The 18721-nt window shown below is 40.0% G+C and overlaps 1 long non-coding RNA gene across 11 annotated transcripts in view; it reads right to left on the bottom strand.

Annotated features, from left to right (window-relative positions):
• Window positions 1-1070: 1070 nt before the first annotated feature.
• The window catches only part of LOC103351910 (uncharacterized), a 77614-nt gene continuing 59963 nt past the window's right edge, over window positions 1071-18721 (bottom strand). For 5 of the 11 annotated variants that reach the window (XR_011385462.1, XR_007912095.2, XR_007912084.2 and 2 more), the window contains 3 exons: window positions 2933-3017; window positions 2365-2500; window positions 1071-1860 (listed from right to left, as the gene is read on the bottom strand). This is a non-coding gene — a long non-coding RNA (uncharacterized lncRNA). Of the gene's footprint in view, window positions 1861-2364; window positions 2571-2932 lie in introns of all 11 variants that reach the window. The other 6 variants (XR_007912098.2, XR_011385463.1, XR_011385466.1 and 3 more) reach the window with 3 other exon arrangements.

Below are 18721 nucleotides of genomic sequence, written 5' to 3'. Positions count from 1 at the left end.
GGTGGAGGATTAACCAAGTGTGCCATGACGCCGGCCCCCAAATAATGTATTCTTACGCAAACCTCTTCTTACCATCAAATCAAGCTCTTATTCCTTTAGAAAAAGTGAATTCTATACACACACACACACAAGACAACATACCTTTAATTTAAAATGTTGGATCCTATGAGGAGTGATCTCATTTTCAAGAATCTGACTGGATCCTGGGTCTCTTTAATAAATGTAAAGTGGGATTTCTCCCACTGTAAATGACAAAGCACTTTCACAACCTTTCATGAGTCACAGCATTTTTAATTTTTTCATTTTTCTTTTTAACAAACACATAATTTGTACATATTTTGGGAGTACCATGTGATGTTTTTATACATGTGAGTCCCAGTTTTCTAAAGTTCAAAAGAACAGTCATCAGTGATATTGGTTTGTAGGTTTTTTTTGTTGTTGTATCCTTATCTGGTTTGTGTATCATAGCAATACTGGTCTTACAGAATAAGTTTGGGATAACTCCTTCACCTTCAGTTTTTTGGAATAATTTGAGAAGAATTGGAATTAACTCTTCTTTGAATGTTTGATAGAATTCAGCAACGAAGCCATCTAGACATGATTTTTTCTTTAATGGGAGAGTTCTAAATTACTGATTCAATCATAATTAATTATTGGTCTGTTAATAGTTTCTATTTCTTTGTAATTCAGTCTTGGTAATGTTTGAGGTGACAGCTATGCTAATTACCCTGATCTGATCATTACTTAATGTATATGTGCATCAAAACATCTAATTGTCAATTAAAATTTTAAAAGTAACAGGAAAAAAAGAGTACTTACCACAGCTCATATGAATATAACATCAGGCCCACTCTTATAAAACAAATTAAAATCCTGAGCTAAAGATAATTCCTGCTGTATTAAAAATGACATTTTCCCAAGAAAATGTGGTGCTCTAAGAGCTGGTCTGTCATCCACTGTCATTAGAAAACACCATCTGAACAAAGGCTCAACACTATTTGGACAAAGGAAGAAGAGATAAATCAATTACATAAAGGAAATGTCCACCCATGACAGCTTCCAGATTGAACAAGGGAAGAACTTAAGTCTTTCACTTAAAAATCTACCACTGAGGGGTGGCATGGTGGTACAATAGGTTAAGTTGATGCTTACAATGCCAGCATCCTATATCAGAGTACCAGTTCAAGTCCCAGCTGTTCTGCTTCCAATCCAACTTCCTGATAATGAACATGGGAAGGCAGCAGAAATGGTTGAAGTGCTTGTGCTCCTGCCACCCACATGGGAGACCAGGATGGATTTCTGGGGTCTTAGCTTGGAATCATTTAGGAAGTAAACCACTGGATGACAGATTCTTTCTCTCTCTCTCTCTCTCTCTCTCTCTCTCAGTATTCAATACAACAAATAAAACTTTTTAAAAAATACGTACTACTAAAAGAGAATGTCTCCTCTCTTAAGGATGGTACAATATTTGCTACATTGGCATGGCTATTTCCCAGGTTTTTCCCATGACCTTACCCTACACACATTTCTTTTTGGTTTTCACTTTACGTATTTAAATGTATTTTCCATTGTGCTGGAGATACCCTCCATTTTGTTCTGCAACACATCCTTGCCTCCTATGTTTTTGCCCTCTTGTCTGAACTAGGACATGTAGGAACCTCCTAGGGTCTTTATTTACTTCCTTGATATGTTACTGGATAATTAGCATTTATGAAAGTATGCAGAAGTGATGCTTGGTATCCAGATATTCTTGGGATTTGGGATTGCAGACAGTTCCTAGGCAAGTTGTTGATATGGTGGCATGCCGAATAGCTGTTTCTCCTGGCAGAGCTAATGGATGGTTGCTCGGGTCAGAAGTACCTGAATGGGACAAAAATAATCAGATGGTAGTCAAAAACCATGAATAATCTTCATGTGCCTAATTGGAAAAAAAATCTTCCCATGCACTGTGGAATGAACAGGACTTTCATCTTAACACCTCTCTCTGTAGTCAAGACTCTTTAGACATTAGCATTTCAGATTTCCTTAGGAATCATGTATCCTAGATACTTTTGGATTGTATAACCTGTATAATTTTTATAAGGAAACAAAATACATATGAATTTCCCATTTTTGCTTTCTGAGGGATGAAGATGAACTGTCATTGAGGGTGTTGCAGTGGGGCTGTGGGAAGAAGATCTAACGACAGGTTGATTGGTACTAGCTCTCTTTTGCCTCTGCAAGTCAGCTTATACCCCTCCCTCCCATCTAGTTATTATTTTCCCATTGTACAGAGTACCTAAGCTTATACTTAATTCATGCTATAGGAGTGTGAGGTAAAAAGATGACCAAGACATTTGGATAAATTTTTTAAAAGCCTCTTACCTACAATTATGGTATATAGATCTGGAGTAGGAACAGCACATATCAGGTCTGAAAGAAGCTGCCAAACCACAGAAGAATCCCTAAGGTAAATGGAGCATAGGAATGACAAAACCTGCAAATCATGTGTCCGAAACCACTGCAGAGAAAGAGATGAAAGTTTTCATGGAAGACTTTTTCCGGAACAAAGCAGCCCTGGCCACTGAAAACTGGAAAATGGAAAAAAATTTTCTCCTGAACTCTGCAGTCATAGCCAATGTAAATACAAAATTCAAAGGCTTATAAACAAAGCACCTGTGGCATTTGAAGCCTAGAAATGGAACAATTCTCTAATAAAAAAGAAAAGGGCTGGACATGGTCAATCCAGACATGAAAGAAAAATTATTTAATGAGCAAAGTAGCCAGAGTCGGTAGGGACAGGGCATTGGTAACCATGATCATTACCAGTCTCGGGAGTGATAGATTGTTTTGAATTCAACATTTGTATTAATCAAGGTTCTATAGAGAGACAGAATCAATAGGATATGCATATAAATATATGAAGGGGAGTTTTTTAGGGGAATGGGCTCACCTGATTATGGCAGCTGAGAAGTCTCACCATAGGTTGTCTACAGGCTGGCAACCATGGGATGTGAGCAGCATGGCTCACTCCAAATCTGTAGGCATCAGAACCAAGAAAACGAAAGATTTACCTCAATTTGTGAGCAAAAATTTGAGTACCAGCAAGGAACCACTGGTATAAATCCTGGAATCCAAAGGCCAGCAAGTCTGGAGTTCTGATGTTCAAGGTAGGAACTGAGCAAGCTGAGCATGTCCCAGTTTTCAGAGAGACCAATTTGCCTTTTTACTTTAAAAACTTATTTATTTATTTGAGAGGTGGAAGGACAGGGGAAGGGAGGAAGGGAGGGGGAGAGAGAGGGGGGATTTGGATCCACTGGTTCACTCCCCTAATGCCCACAAAAGCCCAGGGCCTGAAACCAGGAGCCAGGTACTCAATCCAGGTCTCCAGGTTGGGTGGCAGGAACCCAATCACTTGAGCTATCACCATTGCCTCCCAGGGTCTGTATTGCAGGAAGCTGGAATCCAGAGTCAGAGTCAGGAATCAAACCTGGGTACTCTGATATTGAACATATTTAAGCATTAGGTCAAGTGCCTGCCCACCTTGAAGGTGGGTCTCCCCCACATAGTCCACTCAGACTCACATGCTAATCTCATTTGGAAACACCCCTACAGATACACTCAAAATAATGTTTTTCTGGGGCCAGCGCTGTGGGGTAGCAGGTAAAGTTGCTGCCTGCAGTGCCGGCATCCCATATGGGTGCTGGTTCAAGACCCAGCTGCTCCACTTCCTATCCAGCTCTCTACATGGCCTGGAAAAGCAGGTACCACCACAACTTCAATTACTGACGCAGACACCCAGATAACCCTAAACCACAAGAGGCTGAGCAGAAGAGTACTTTTATTACAATAGCAGCTATAGTTAGAGAAGACAATGAAGTAAGATACATTTTCATTGACCAAAGAAGGAAGGACTGAGAAGAACAAGGATGGTACAGATTTCCATTATCAAAAACCTGCTATGCCAGGGAAGACACATAATTAGAACACTTTTCCATGGCCAAAGTAGAAATAAAAAGAAAGATAAAATTCCCTTTGTGATCACAATTGGGATAACTGTACTCGACTTCTTTTATAACCAAAGCAGCTAATGGTTAGTGAAGACCAAAAGAAAGTGGAAAACTTTCTTTCATGACTAAAGAAGCTTTGCCAAGGAAAGATATATTAAGACAGATTTCATTCATGATCAAAGCAGTTGTGACTAGAGAAATCCTAAGTTTAAGCAAATTGTTGGGCTGCCAAAGGAGTTATGGCCGAGAAAAACAAGGAACTGGAAACTTTGTAGGTGACAAAAATAAGTATGGCTGTGCAGGCAAAGATTTTAAAATCTCCTTAAATGCTAAATAGCAAGAATTATGGAAAGTCTGCTCTTATGATCAAAACAGCTATGACTTGAGAAGTCTGCTCTTGTGATCAAAACAACTATGACTTGAGAAGTCTTGATGGTGAAAAAATAGTTCTGTGATAAAGGCAGCTATGATAGAGAAAGCCAGTTGTTTTGAAATATTTGGTCAATTGTTATCAATGATTGTTATCCTACAGTGCTATAGAACATTAGAAATTATTCTTCCTATTCAACTGCACTCCTTGGGAGATTTTTGTACATGTAAGGAGCCGTGAAATATATGGTGCATAAAAATCAATTTCATAACTAGAACAGAAAGACTTTGAAAGGCATAAGAGGTTAATTATTTCTTTCATTTTCAAAGCAGATATGCCTGGGGAAATCATGGAAAATTTTCTGAAAGGTAGAATTTCTGAGTGATGATCTTGAGTATTTAGCAGAGAAAATTTCTAGGCAAACTGTTGTAGTTATGGCCTGGTTTCTCCTTACTGTTTACAGTAAAATTCAAGAGGTGAGAGATGAATTTAAGAAGAAATTGTTCAGTGAAAAGTAACAGAATTTTAAGACTTGGAAAATTATCAGCCAGTATGTATTGCAAGAAATGAGAAAGTATATTCTACAGAGAACACAAAGGACTGGGTGAGCTGTCAGTTTGAACTAAAGGGGAAAGAAACAGGACAAAATGAAGAAAGACTGTCAGACTTCTTGGATTCTACGGGATGAAATAATACAGCTATTCATCTGTGAATGTGCATTATCCTTCAAGAAAAAAAGGGAAGAATTACTCTAAATATAATTCAGAGATAAGTAGAACTGACATTCCCTCCACAGACCCAGAGAATATAGACCAGGAGTCAAGGCTGTCCCATCCTCACTTTCAGAGGATCAAGCTGCCCCCAACTCAGGGATTCAAGGGCAGGGTTGCCACCCAGATTCTTTATCCCACTTCACAAGTTTGGGGTGGGGGGGGCAAGGCCACTAACTGGACCAAGTGCACTGCTGCCACCCCAATGGGACCACAGGCAGAGCTCAAGTCAGAGATAATTATTGTTAAGCTCTAATATCTAATGAAATCTGTCTTGCTAGCTATTGAACATTCTAATCTCTGCATTTTGGAATGGAAATGTCTGTTTTTCCACCATCATATTTTCAAAGCATATAACTTGTCCTGTTTTACAGATTCACAGCTGTAGAGGTATTTTGCCTTAGGATAAATCACATCTCAATCTCACTTATATCTGATTTGGGAAATACATAGATGAGACTTTGGACCTAGAACTGATGCTGGAATGACTTAAGACTTTTGGGGCTGTTGGGAAGGGGTGACTATATTTTGCATGTGAGAAAGATATGAATCTGGCGGATGTTGAAGATCAGAGGGTGGAATCTTGTGATCTGAATTGTATCTACCCAAATTTAAATGTTTAACCCTATCCTAATGTTACTGCTTCTGAAGACAAGACCTTTTATGGCAGTAATTAAGATTAAATGAGGTCATGAGGGGACTCCAATCCAATGGGACTAGTGTCCTTACAAGAAGAGAAAGAGATAACAGGAGTATGTACTCACGGTGGAAAGGCCATAACTTAAAGTTGTAAGGATTTGTAGTATATGAAATTCAGTAATTCACCCCTTCATAATTTCAACAAACACACAGTGAGAATTTATATCACAGGCCCCAAACTAGGTAGTATGGAAACATTTGAGGGATTCAAAGAATAATCATCACTGAATAATTCTTATTAAAAAAATCTCTAGGGGCACTCAGATATAACTGCCTGAATTTTTCTAAGACACCTATATATCTTCATTTAAAAGAGGTTTCCAGAAGTTATACTATCCATTTCTTATCTCCAAATAGAAATGCACCCAATTTAGATGACTATAATAAGAGTTAATACATGGTAGCCAACCAAATGCTGCTACAGGGATATACTCGGCTCCCCACCCAGGAGACAGAGGCTTGAGACATGGCCCCACGCCAGCGAAGAGTACCTCATCACCCCATGTCAGCAGGAAGTAGCTCTAAAGACAGATCATCGTCCCTCTACCCCTCCTGGACTTTTGGGACTAATGTAATCCCATACAACTCCTGCTTTATAGAAAAACAAAAGAGGGGAATGTTAGTAAAATGGTGCAGTCTTATCTATGGCACGATCTACACCCTGACTCCATCCTAAACTCTAGCCCACACCACCCCACCCCACCCCACCCTCATTACTGGAAGCCAGGTGGCCACAGGGCCCAACCACCAGTGTCAAACTCCACTCCCATCCTAATGGGATTCACTGCTCCTACTTCCCTGCCTGCGCCCTGGCAGTTTTAAAAGGACCCGTTCCTGTACATGTGGCTCTCTTTCTCTCTGTCTCCCGATCTCTGTCTGTCTGTCTCTCTCTGTCTTTTGATGTCTCTCTGGATCTCTCTCTTACACTCTCCATCTCCCTCTTTTTCCCTCTTCGCTCCTTCCCTCTAGTCTGTTGGGTTTCCCCCAATAAACCCTTTCCCTTAAAAAAAAAAAGAGTTAATACAAATATAGTATCAAGCAGTGTGTGTGTGTGTGTGTGATTTAATTTATATAATAACTCTGAGACAGATGCTATTATCTCCTTTTTTGAGGTGAGGAAAGTAAGGTGTGGGAATATTAAATGCCTTGTCCATGACCATAAATTTAGTAAGCAGCTGAGCCAAGATTTGAACTCAGACATTCTGTTGTGTGAATCTACACTCTTAATCGCTTCACTCTATGACTTCTACATTATTTTATGATTATTAAATAGTGTTTCCAGGATGCATCTTTTAACCGAAGGTGAAAGACAGTATGAAAAATGAAGGAAACAAAATGAGTCTTATTGATGCCATTTTTCCCTTTAAGCTCAAAGAAATTTATCCTACCACTTAAAGAAAAAACAAAACTCATGATTTTTTCATAAAGGAGAGATGAAGAGATTAAACTTAGACTTTTATTAGAGTCTCCTACAAGGTAGAACAATTGCAAAGTGTTCTAGGGAGAGTTTCTGGAGGTAGTTTTCATTTTTTCATTTTTGTTCTCTTTAATATAGTCTCAACTAGACATAAAATGGAAAAAATGTAGCATTTCCACTGAGCTTTTGAGCCTTATGCTCCAAAAGTGTTACTCATCCTACCTCCACACCCCACTCCCATTGCCACCCCCACAACGTAACAATCCAAGAAGTAATACAATGTACCTTTTGGGAAAAGTGACTTTGCAATAGTTTTAGATCATCAGAACATACCCTTTTCTCCCCTTATGATTTCTCACCTCAATTTCCCAGCAAAAAGTTTCCTAACGCCTAAACTGTCAGCAGTATTTCTGCTAAGAAAAGCTGCTTCCCAATCCTGCCCTGTCTCAGGAGGACAGTAACTCTAGAAACCTCAACAACTATGCCAGAAAAAAAAGACAGAGGCGGGTTACCTGGTCAATGACTTCTGTGATAAGGTTCTTTAAAAAAAAATTTTTATTTATTTGAAATGTAGAGTTACAGAAAGGCAGAGGCAGAGGGAGAGAGATAGAGAAAGAGAGAGAGAGAGAGAATGAATCTTCCATCTGCTGGGTCAGTCCCCAAAGGGCCACAATGATCAGAGCTGGGCCCATCAGAAGCCAAGATCCAGGAGGTTTTCCAGGTCTCTCACGTAGGTGCAGGGTCCCAAGGACTTGAGCAATCTTCTGCTGCTTTCCCAGACATATTAGCAGGGAGCTGGATCAGAAGTGGTGCAGCTAGGACTCAAACCAGCACCCATATAGGATGCCAGCACTACAGGCTGCAGCTTTACCTGCTACGCCACAGCACTGGCCCCTGTGATAAGGTTCTTATGAAAGATATTATCAAGCAAGAACACACCCATTAGAAATGCCTCATGCTATGGGGTAGTAAATCAGGAAAAGTGTGAGTGTTGGGAGAGGATGAAAGAAGACTGAATAGTGCATGTATAGAGAGTATACAACCTTTTCTGGGAGAGTCAGGGAGTGGACATTTAGCCTAGGGGTTAAGACACCTGCATCCCCTATCAGAGTGCCTGGGTCGGATGCCCAACTTCAGCTCCTTACTCCAGTTTACTGCTAATGTAGACCTTGAGAAGCAATAGTAATGGCCACCCAGGAGAACCTGAGTAGACATGTCCTTGCCACCCATGTGGGAGACCTGGATTGTATTTCCAGCTCATGGCTCCATCTCTGGCCCCATCTCTGGCCCAGCTCTGACGATTGTGGGTATTTGGGGGAGTCAATCAGTATATGGGAGTGATATTTCTCTCCCCCTCCTTCCCTCCCTTCCCTTCTATTTTTTAAGAAGGGAGAGACAAAGAGAAGACGACAAATTCTGCTAGTCTTCTGTTCTGCTTCAAATAATTTAATGATAGGTTTTCAGAGAAGAACCTGACTTATTGAATAGATTTCATCAGAGAAGTCCCAATGAAGATGGAACTGATCCATCTATCATAAAATTCTTACACATATATCTTCCCTTCCCCTGCCTTCCAGCCAGAGAGCACTAGAAAATAAGCATGCATGCCATGTGTACATAATGCTAGCCTATTGCTACAGACTTGAAAAAGAAAGTCTCATCTCCCTCACTCATTCCATAGCCAAAATGTCCTTCCTGTGGTAAAACCCACATTGTTCTTGGATGCCAATAAATCCAAATTCCCTTCAGATGGTCTGTCTGCCTGGGCTTGGGTTTGGAGTTCAGGAATACTCAATCATGCTGTAGTATTCCTCCTGACTCATCCTTCTGATGACCTCTGAGATGGGGCGAGCCTTTACTAAGAGCTCAGGAGGGGGTGGCTCCCAGATGCTTATCCCTATTGACCCCTTAGGTAATCCACCCACACCCTGGAGCCAAAGTTCCCGTTAGTCTGGCCTTATCTGGCATAGCTGTCCATGTTGTTCTTGGCCAATTACAGCAAACTGTTCATGGTTTTGAGCAAGCTCAGTATGGAAGAGACCCAAAGGCTCACGACAGACAGGTGCAAAGAAACTGAACATGGAGCATTCCAGCCACTACCTTTATGACATAAACACAGTAAAAATTTGAAGACTGAAAGTGAGGAATTAGGTGTGGCAAATAGGAAAGGAGATTAATAACTAAATTAAAAAAAAAACTTTAACTGATTGTTTACATGTTGGAGACACAATCCCAAGAAACTGCTTTACATATCAGAGTTAAATTTTGGGGGTGAGCATTGCAGTACACTGGGTTAAGTTGATGCTTATGCCCACATCACATGTCAGAGTATCTGGTACAGTCCTGAGTCCTCCACTTCTGATCCAACTTCCTGCTAATGTGCCTGGGAGACAAGAGATGATGGCTCAAGGACTTGGGTCCCTGCCACACTGTGTGAGACTTGGATGCAGTTCCTCGTTCCTGGCTTTACCCTGGCCCAGCCCTGGTAACTGTGGCCATTTTGGGGAGTGAACCAGAGAATAGAATCTCTCTCTATCTCTAACTTTTCCTCATCCTTTCCCAATTCCCTGCCTTTCAAATAAAAGAACCTTTTAAAAATAAATATTGCCTCAAAGATTTCCACACAGTTCCTATGCATGTAGTTCCAAAAATAGACAATAAAAGGATGTTACTGAAAGGATAGGAGTTTGCTACAGAATAGATTTGCAAACTAAGGCCTAGTTAGTTGACTCTGAGTTTAAAATGAGTCAGCAAGCTGTCAAAAAGTCAAGTAAAGCTGGGTCGCATTTGCTGAAACATAATGTTCAGATTTAGGAAGATGACAGTTCCACTCTATTATGAGCTGTTAAGACCACACTTGAGATAATCATATGGTTTTTCTTCTGCAGTCTGTTAATGTGGTGTATCACATTGATTGTTTTGCACACATTGAACCATCCATGCATACCAGGGATAAATCCCACTTGGCCTGGGTGGATGATCTTTCTGATGTGTTGTTGCATTCTATTGGCCAGAGTTTTATTGAGGATTTTGAGTCTATGTTCATCAGGGATATTGGTCTGTAATTCTCTTTCAATGCTGCATCTTTTTCAGGCTTAGGGATTAAGGTGATGCTGGCTTCAAAGAAAGAGTTTAGGAGGATTCCCTCTTTTTTGATTGTTCTGAATAGTTTGAGAATAATTGGAGTTAGTTCTTCTTTAAATGTCTGGTAGAATTCAGCAGTGAATCCTGGTCTTTTCTTTGTTGGGAGGGACTTAATTACTGATTCAATTTCTGTCTCAGTTATGGGTCTGTTTAGGTTTTCTATGCCTTCCTGGTTTAATTTAGGTAGATTGCATGTGTCCAGGAATCTATCCATTTCTGATAGATTTCCCTGTTTGCTGGCATACAACTCTTTGTTCTAATTTCTGATGACTCTTTTCATTTCTGTGGTGTCTGTTGTTACATTCTCTTTTTCATCTCTGATTTTACTTTTGATTTGGGTCTTTTCTCTTCTTTTTTTAGTTAGTTGAGTCAACGGGGTGTCAATTTTGTTTATTTTTTCAAAAAACCAGCTCTTGGCTTGGCTGATCTTTTGTAATTTTTTTTGGATTCAATTCTGTTGATTTCTTCTCTAATTTTTATTATTTCTCTTTTCCTACAGATTTTTTGGTCTGGTTTGCTGAAGTTTTTATAGATCCTTGAGATGCATTGAAAGCTCATTTATTTGGTGCCTTTCCAATTTCTTGATGTAGGCACCTATTGCTATAAACTTTCCCCTTAATACTGCTTTTGCTGTATCCCATAAGTTTTGGTATGTTGTGCTGTTATCCTCATTTACTTCCAGAAAGTTTTTTATTTCTCTTTGGATTTCTTGAATGACCCATTGTTCATGCAGGAGCATGTTGTTCAGTCTCCATGTGTTTGCATACTCTCTAGGGATTCCTGAGTTGCTAATTTCCAACTTCATTCCTTTATGGTCTGAGAAGCTGCATGGTATGATTCTAATTACTTTAAATTTGCTGAGACTTTCTTTATGGCCTAGTATGTGGTCAATCCTAGAGAAGGTTCCATGCACTGCTGAGAAGAATGTAAATTCTTTAAATGTAGGATTGAAAGTTCTGTAGATACCTGTTAGATCCATTTGGGCAATAGTGTCGATTAAATCTGCTGTTTCCTTGTTGATCTTCTGTCTGGTTGATCCGTCTATTTCTGAGAGTGGAGTATTGAAGTCCCCCAGTACTATTGTATTGGAGTAAGTCTCCCTTTAAGTCTCTTAACATATCTTTTAAATGAACCAGTGCCCTGTAATTGGGTGCATATACATTTATGATAATTACATCTTCCTGTTGAATTGATCCCTTAATCATTATATAGTGCCCCTCTTTGTCTCTCTTAACAGTTTTTGTGTTAAAATTTATTTTGTCTGATACTAAGATGGTTTCTGTTGGCATGGAATATATTTTTCCAACCTTTCACTTTCAGTCTGAATGCATCTTTGTTGGAAAGATGTGTTTCTTGTAAGCAGCAAATAGATGGCTTTTGTTCCTTAATCCATTCAACAAGTCTGTGTCTTTTATCTGGAGAGTTAAGACCAAAAACATTCAATGTGACTATTGATAAGTAGAGACTTTGCCCTACCATTTTCCCAAAGATATTTCTAATATATGCCTTGAACTTCCTGTGAACTTTTACTGAGAGGTTTTCTTTTTATTTATTTATTTATTTATTTTTATTTTTTGACAGGCAGAGTGGACAGTGAGAGAGAGAGACAGAGAGAAAGGTCTTCCTTTGCCGTTGGTTCACCCTCCAATGGCCGCCGTGGCTGGTGTGCTGCGGCCGGTGCACCACGCTGATCCAATGGCAGGAGCCAGGAGCCAGGTGCTTTTCCTGGTCTCCCATGGGGTGCAGGGCCCAAGCACCTGGGCCATCCTCCACTGCACTCCCTGGCCACAGCAGAGAGCTGGCCTGGAAGAGGGGCAACCGGGACAGAATCCGGCGCCCCAACCGGGACTAGAACCTGGTGTGCCGGCGCCGCTAGGCGGAGGATTAGCCTAGTGAGCCGCGGCACCGGCCTACTGAGAGGTTTTCTTCCTTTACCTTCTTTCATTTTGATGGCCATGTTTCTTTGTTTCTGTGTGTAACACATCTCTAAGCATCTTTTGCAGGGCTGGAAAAGTGGTGACAAATTCTTCCAATTTCTGTTTGCTATGAAAGGTCTTTATTTCACCTTCATTCACAAATGAGAGCTTTGCAGTATATAATATTCTGGGCTGGCAGTTTTTCTCTCTTAGTACCCAGGCTATATCTCACCATTCCCTCCAAGCCTGTAGGGTTTCTGATGAGAAGTCAGCTGTGAGTCTAATTGGAGATCCTCTGAGAGTAATCTGACATTTTTCTCTTACACATTTTAGAATCTTTTCTTTATGTTTCACTGTGGTGAGTTTGATTACAATGTGCTGTGGTGAGGATCTCTTGGTCACATTTATTGGGGATTGGCTTCCTGTACTTGGATGTCTCTGTCCTTCTCCAAACCCGGGAAGTGTTCTTATAGTATCTCACTAAAAAGGCCTTCTAATCCTTTTTCTCTTTCCATGCCTTCAGGAACTCCTAGAACCCGAATGTTGGTTTTTTTAATAGTGTCGTGTAGATTCCCAACAATATTTTCTAGATTTCTAATTTCCTCTTCTTTCCTTTGGTTTGACTATATACTTTCCTGTGCTCTGTCTTCTAAGTCCGATATTCTCTCTTTTATCTCACTGATTCTATTTTAAGGCTCTCAAATGCGTTAGTCATTTGTTACATTGAATTCTTCATTTCATTTTGATTTCTCTCCAATGGTTTAACTTTTTCAAATCAATCAATGTGATACACCACATTAACAAACTGAAGAAGAAACACCATATGATTATCTCAATAGATGCACAGAAAGCATTCGATAAAATACAAAACCATTAGGCCGGCGCCGTGGCTCACTAGGCTAATCCTCCACCTTGTGGCGCTGGCACACCAGGTTCTAGTCCCGTTCGGGGCGCCGGATTCTGTCCTGGTTGCCCCTCTTCCAGGCCAGCTCTCTGCTGTGGCCAGGGAGTGCAGTGGAGGATGGCCGAAGTCCTTGGGCCCTGCACCCCATGGGAGACCAGGATAAGTACCTGGCTCCTGCCATCGGATCAGCGCAGTGCGCCGGCCGCAGCGCGCTGGCCGCAGCTGCCATTGGAGGGTGAACCAACGGCAAAGGAAGGCATTTCTCTCTGTCTCTCTCTCTCACTGTCCACTCTGCCTGTCAAAAAAAAAATACAACACCATTTCATGATGAAAACTCTAAGAAAATTGGGTACAGATGGAACATTCCTCAATACAATCAAAGCAATATAAAAAACCCATGCAAGCATCCTATTGATTGGGGAAAAGTTGGAAGCATTTCCACTGAGACCTGGTACCAGACAGGGATGCCCATTCTCACCACTGCTATTCAATATAGTTCTGGAAGTTTTAGCCAGAGCCATTAGACAAGAAAAAGAAATTAAAGGGATACAAATTGGGAAGAAAGAACTCAAACTATCCCTCTTTACAGATGATATGATTCTTTACCTGGGGGATCCAAAGAACTCTACTAAGAGACTATTGGAACTCATAGAAGAGTTTGGCAAAGTAGCAGGATATAAAATCAATGCACAAAAATCAACAGCCTTTGTATACACAGGCAATGCCACAGCTGAGGAAGAACTTCTAAGATCAATCCCATTCACAATTGCTACAAAAGCAATCAAATAATAAATAAACTTAACCAAGGACATTAAAGATCTCTGGGATGAAAATTACAAAATCTTAAAGAAAGAAATAGAAGAGGATACCAAAAAATGGAAAAATCTTCCATGCTCATGATTGGAAGAATCAATATCATCAAAATGTCCATTCTCCCAAAAGCAATTTATAGATTCGATGCAATACCAATCAAAATACCAAAAATTCTTCTCAAATCTGGAAAAAATGATGCTAAAATTCATATGGAGGCACAGGAGACCTCGACTAGCTAAAGCAATCTTGTACAACAAAAACAAAGATGGAGGCATCACAATACCAGATTTTAGGACATACTACAGGGCAGTTCTAATAAAAAACAGCATGGTACTGGTACAGAAACAGATGGATAGACCAATGGAACACAATAGAAACACCAGAAATCAACCCAAACATCTACAGCCAACTTATATTTGATCCAGGATCTAAAACCAATTCCTGGAGCAAGGACAGTCTATTCAACAAATGGTGCTGGGAAAACTGGATTTCCACATGCAGAAGCATGAAGCAAGACCCCTACCTTTCACCTTACACAAAAATCCACTCGACATGGATTAAAGATTTAAATCTATGACCCGACACCATCAACTTATTAGAGAACATTGGAGAAACTCTACATATATAGGCGCAGGCAACAAAACGAACAACCCACTTAAGAGATGGGCCAAGGACCTCAATAGATATTTTTCAAAAGAAGAAATCCAAATGGCCAACAGACACATGAAAAATGTTCAGGATCACTAGCAATTAGGGAAATGAAAATCAAAACAACAATGCCATCTCACTAGTCCAAGTGATCAATTTCAGTTCACAATTGATCATAATGAAAGGACTAAGAGTCAAAGGGATCACACAAACAAGACTTGTGTCTGCTAATACTAACTGATAGAATAAAAAAGGGGAGAACATTCCAACATGGGAAGCAGGATACACAGCAGACTCATAAAATGGCAGATGTCCTAAACAGCACTCTGGTCTCTGAATTAGTCCTTAAAGCACTCATATCTGGCTGAAGAGCCCATGAGAGTATTTCAGGCATGGAAAGCCAAGACATTCTGGCCAACAAAAAAACCTAAATGAAGAATCTCTGCGAGATCCCAGGAGAAAGAACGGGCCATAAAAGAAGGAGGTACCTTTCTCTGAAGGGAGGAGAGAACTTCCACTTTGACTATGACCTTGTTTAAATAAGATCGAAGTTGGCAAACTCAAGAGGCTTCCATAGCCTTGGCAACTCATGACAAGAGCCTAGGGAGATTACTGATGCCATAAACAAGAGTGTCAATTTGTTAAGTCAACAACAGGAGTCACTATGCACTTACTCCTCATGTAGGGTCTCTGTCCTTAATGTGTTGTACTATGTGAATTTTCGGTATAACTGTACTCAAACAGTACTTTATACTTTGTGCTTCTGTGTGGCTGGAAACTGTTGAAATCTTTACTTAATATATACTAAATTGATCTTCTGTATATAAAGAATTGAAAATGAATCTTGATGCGAATGGAATGAGAGAGGGAGTGGGAGATGGGAGGGTTGTGTGTGAGAGGTAAGTTATGGGGGGGGCATTGTAATACATAAGCTATACTTTGGAAATTTATATTTATTAATAAGCAGAATATACAAAGAGATCAAGAAACTCCATAACAACAAAACAAACAACCCACTTAAGAGATGGGCCAAGGACCTCAATAGACATTTTTCAAAAGAGGAAATCCAAATGGCCAACAGACATATGAAAATATGTTCAGGATCACTAGCAATCAGGGAAATGGAAATCAAAAGCACAATGAGGTTTCCCCTCACCCCCGTTAGGATGGCTCACATACAGAAATCTACCAACAACAGAAGCTGGCAAGGATGTGGGGAAAAAGGGACACTAACCCACTGTTGGTGGGAATGCAAACTGGTCAAGCCACTATGGAAGTCAGTCTGGAGATTCCTCAGAAACCTGAATATAACCCTACCATACAACCCAGCCATCCCACTCCTTGGAATGTACCCAAAGGAAATTAAATTGGCAAATAAAAGAGCTGTCTGCACCTCAATGTTTATTGCAGCTCAATTCACAATAGCTAAGACTTGGAATCAACCTAAATGCCCATCAACAGTAGACTGGATAAAGAAATTATGGGATATGTACTCTATATTATACTATGCAGCAGTAAAAGAAATGAAATCCAGTCATTTGCAACAAGATGGATTAATCTAGAAAACATTATGCTGAGTAAAATAAGCCAGTCCCAAAGGGACAAATATCATATGTTCTCCCTGATCGGTGACAAGTAACCGAGTACCAAAGGGGAAACCTGTTGAAGTGAAATGGACACTATGAGAAACAATGTCTTGATCAGCCCTTGTCCTGACTGTCGAGGTACAACTTAATACTTTATTCCTTTTAGTATTTTTTTTGTTCTACTTAATACTATTGGTTGAACTCTTTAATTAACACACAATTATTCTTAGGTGTTTAAATTTAACTGAAAAGTGATCTCTGTTAAATATAAGAGTGGGAATAAGAGAGGTAGGAGATGTACAATTTGGGACATGGTCAATCAGACTTGCCCCAAATGGTAGAGTTAGAAATGTGCCAAGGGATTCCAATACAATCCCAGCAGGGTGGCATGTACCAACGCCATCTCACTAGTCAAAGTGATCAGTTTCAGTTCATAACTGATCATGGTGATGGGATTAAGGGTCAAAGGGATCGCATAAACAAGACTAGTGATTGCTAATACTGATAGAATTAAAAAGGAGAGAATGATCCAACATGGGAAGTGGGATACACAGCAGACTCATAGAATGGCAGATGTCCTAAACAGCACTCTGGCCTCAGGATCAGCCCTTAAGGCATTCGGATCCAGGTAAAAAGTCCATGGGAGTGTTTCAGGCATGGAAAGCCAAGACATTCTGGCCAACAAAAAAAAACCTAAATGAAGTATCTCTGTGAGTGAGATCCCAGCAGAAAGAATGGGCCATCAAGGAGGGAAGTACCTTTCTCTGAAGGGAGGAGAGAACTGTCACTTTGACTATTATATTGTCTAAATCAGATCAGAGTTGTCGAACTCAAAAGGCTTCCATAACCTTGGGAACTCAAGACAAGAGCCTCGGGTGATTACTGACGCCATAAAGAAGAGTGTCAATTGTTAAATCCACAAGAGGAGTCACTGTGCACTTACTCCCCATGTGGGTTCTCTGTCCTTGATGTGTTGTACTATTTGATTTAACAGTGTGACTAGTAGTCAAACAGTACTTTATACTTTGTGTTTCTGTGTGGGTGCAAACTCTTGAAATCTGTACTTAGTATATACTAAATTGATTTTCTGTATATAAAGATAATTGAAAAAGAGTCTTGATGTGAATGGGATGGGAGAGGGAGCGGGAGATGGGAGGGTTGCGTGTGAGAGGGAAGTTATGGGGTGGGGGGAGGCACTGTAACCCAAAGGCTGTACTTTGGAAATTTATATTTATTAAATAGAAGTTTAAAAAAATAAAAGTTACTAGCTTTACTAATAAAACCACACTTTAGATAATAATTTCCAATGCTGGACTCTGTATTTTATGAGTTACAAAGATAAATCAAGGTAAAATCCCAAACTATACTGACTATATAGAAGGAAAAAACAAAAGATGCACATAGTCACTGCAGACAAAGATCAGTTGAGAGAACCAAGAGAAAAACAGTAACCATGGCCAGAAATAGCAATAATAATTGAGTTCAACCCAACAAGCTATGTCATGGTTCCTCCAGAAATGGAAACCTTTTGAGAGGGTGACTCAAAATGACAACTGATTATAAAGGTCACTGTCCCAATCTGCTGGGGTATTTTAAAGCCAGAAGACACTTTGGAGAGCATATAGCCCATCCTGTTTCAGTTCTACCTTTGAAACTCTATTTTCTACAGTGTTGGGTATACTTATCCATAACATGCCAGTTTCAAATTGACAATCAGGTAATGCACGCAATTTACCAATAAGACAATTTATAAGGCTTCCCTATAAGGTAGCCTTCCTCAATGGGGCAAAGGTCTTTTACAACATTGCAACATGCTTCATCTGAACTCTACTTTACATACTTACTTCAGGTCAAAATCCAGGGAATTCCTCTACTCTGCCTTTTTCCAGAGCTTTCCACAATGTGTACAATTACCTCAAATACTCAAAGCAGTGTAGGCTGACCTCCTGTTATTGCTCCAATAGTTCAAAGGATTTATACAAATGGCTAAATTGAAACAGGACTCATACTACTCTAGAAATAAGATGAAGTTGCTCAGACCATTCCTGTTTCTCACGTAAATTTCATAGCCCTTTGTACATTCTCAAGATCTATCCTATATTGTGTTGATCCTCAACCAAAGTCAGTCCCACACTCTAGTCACCACTTAAAATGGCTTTCGTTGTACAAGTAAAAGTAAAGGAGGGATATACACTTAGGATTTTCTGTCCAGGAAAGAAAGCATAAATTCATAAATTTTCCCTTTGCCCCCACTAAGAATGATGGTAACAGAAAAAGGAGAACTCGAAAAGGTAGAGCTGCTTAGGAGCTCCCAGGTTCATAAAAAAGACAGTCAGGGAGCCTTATATCACACCATTCAATAGTCATAAATCATCATCATAATAAATAGTGATAAAATAATCTAGGCCTGGAATCTTCTGACCTCTAATTTAGCAATAGAAGGTGGTAGAGATAAGTTCATTCAT

The sequence above is a fragment of the Oryctolagus cuniculus genome, chromosome X, assembly GCF_964237555.1.
Source record: "Oryctolagus cuniculus chromosome X, mOryCun1.1, whole genome shotgun sequence".
Taxonomy (NCBI): Eukaryota; Metazoa; Chordata; class Mammalia; order Lagomorpha; family Leporidae; genus Oryctolagus; species Oryctolagus cuniculus.
Note: the sequence above shows the minus strand (reverse complement) of the source record. Positions and strands in the feature narration are given on the sequence as shown.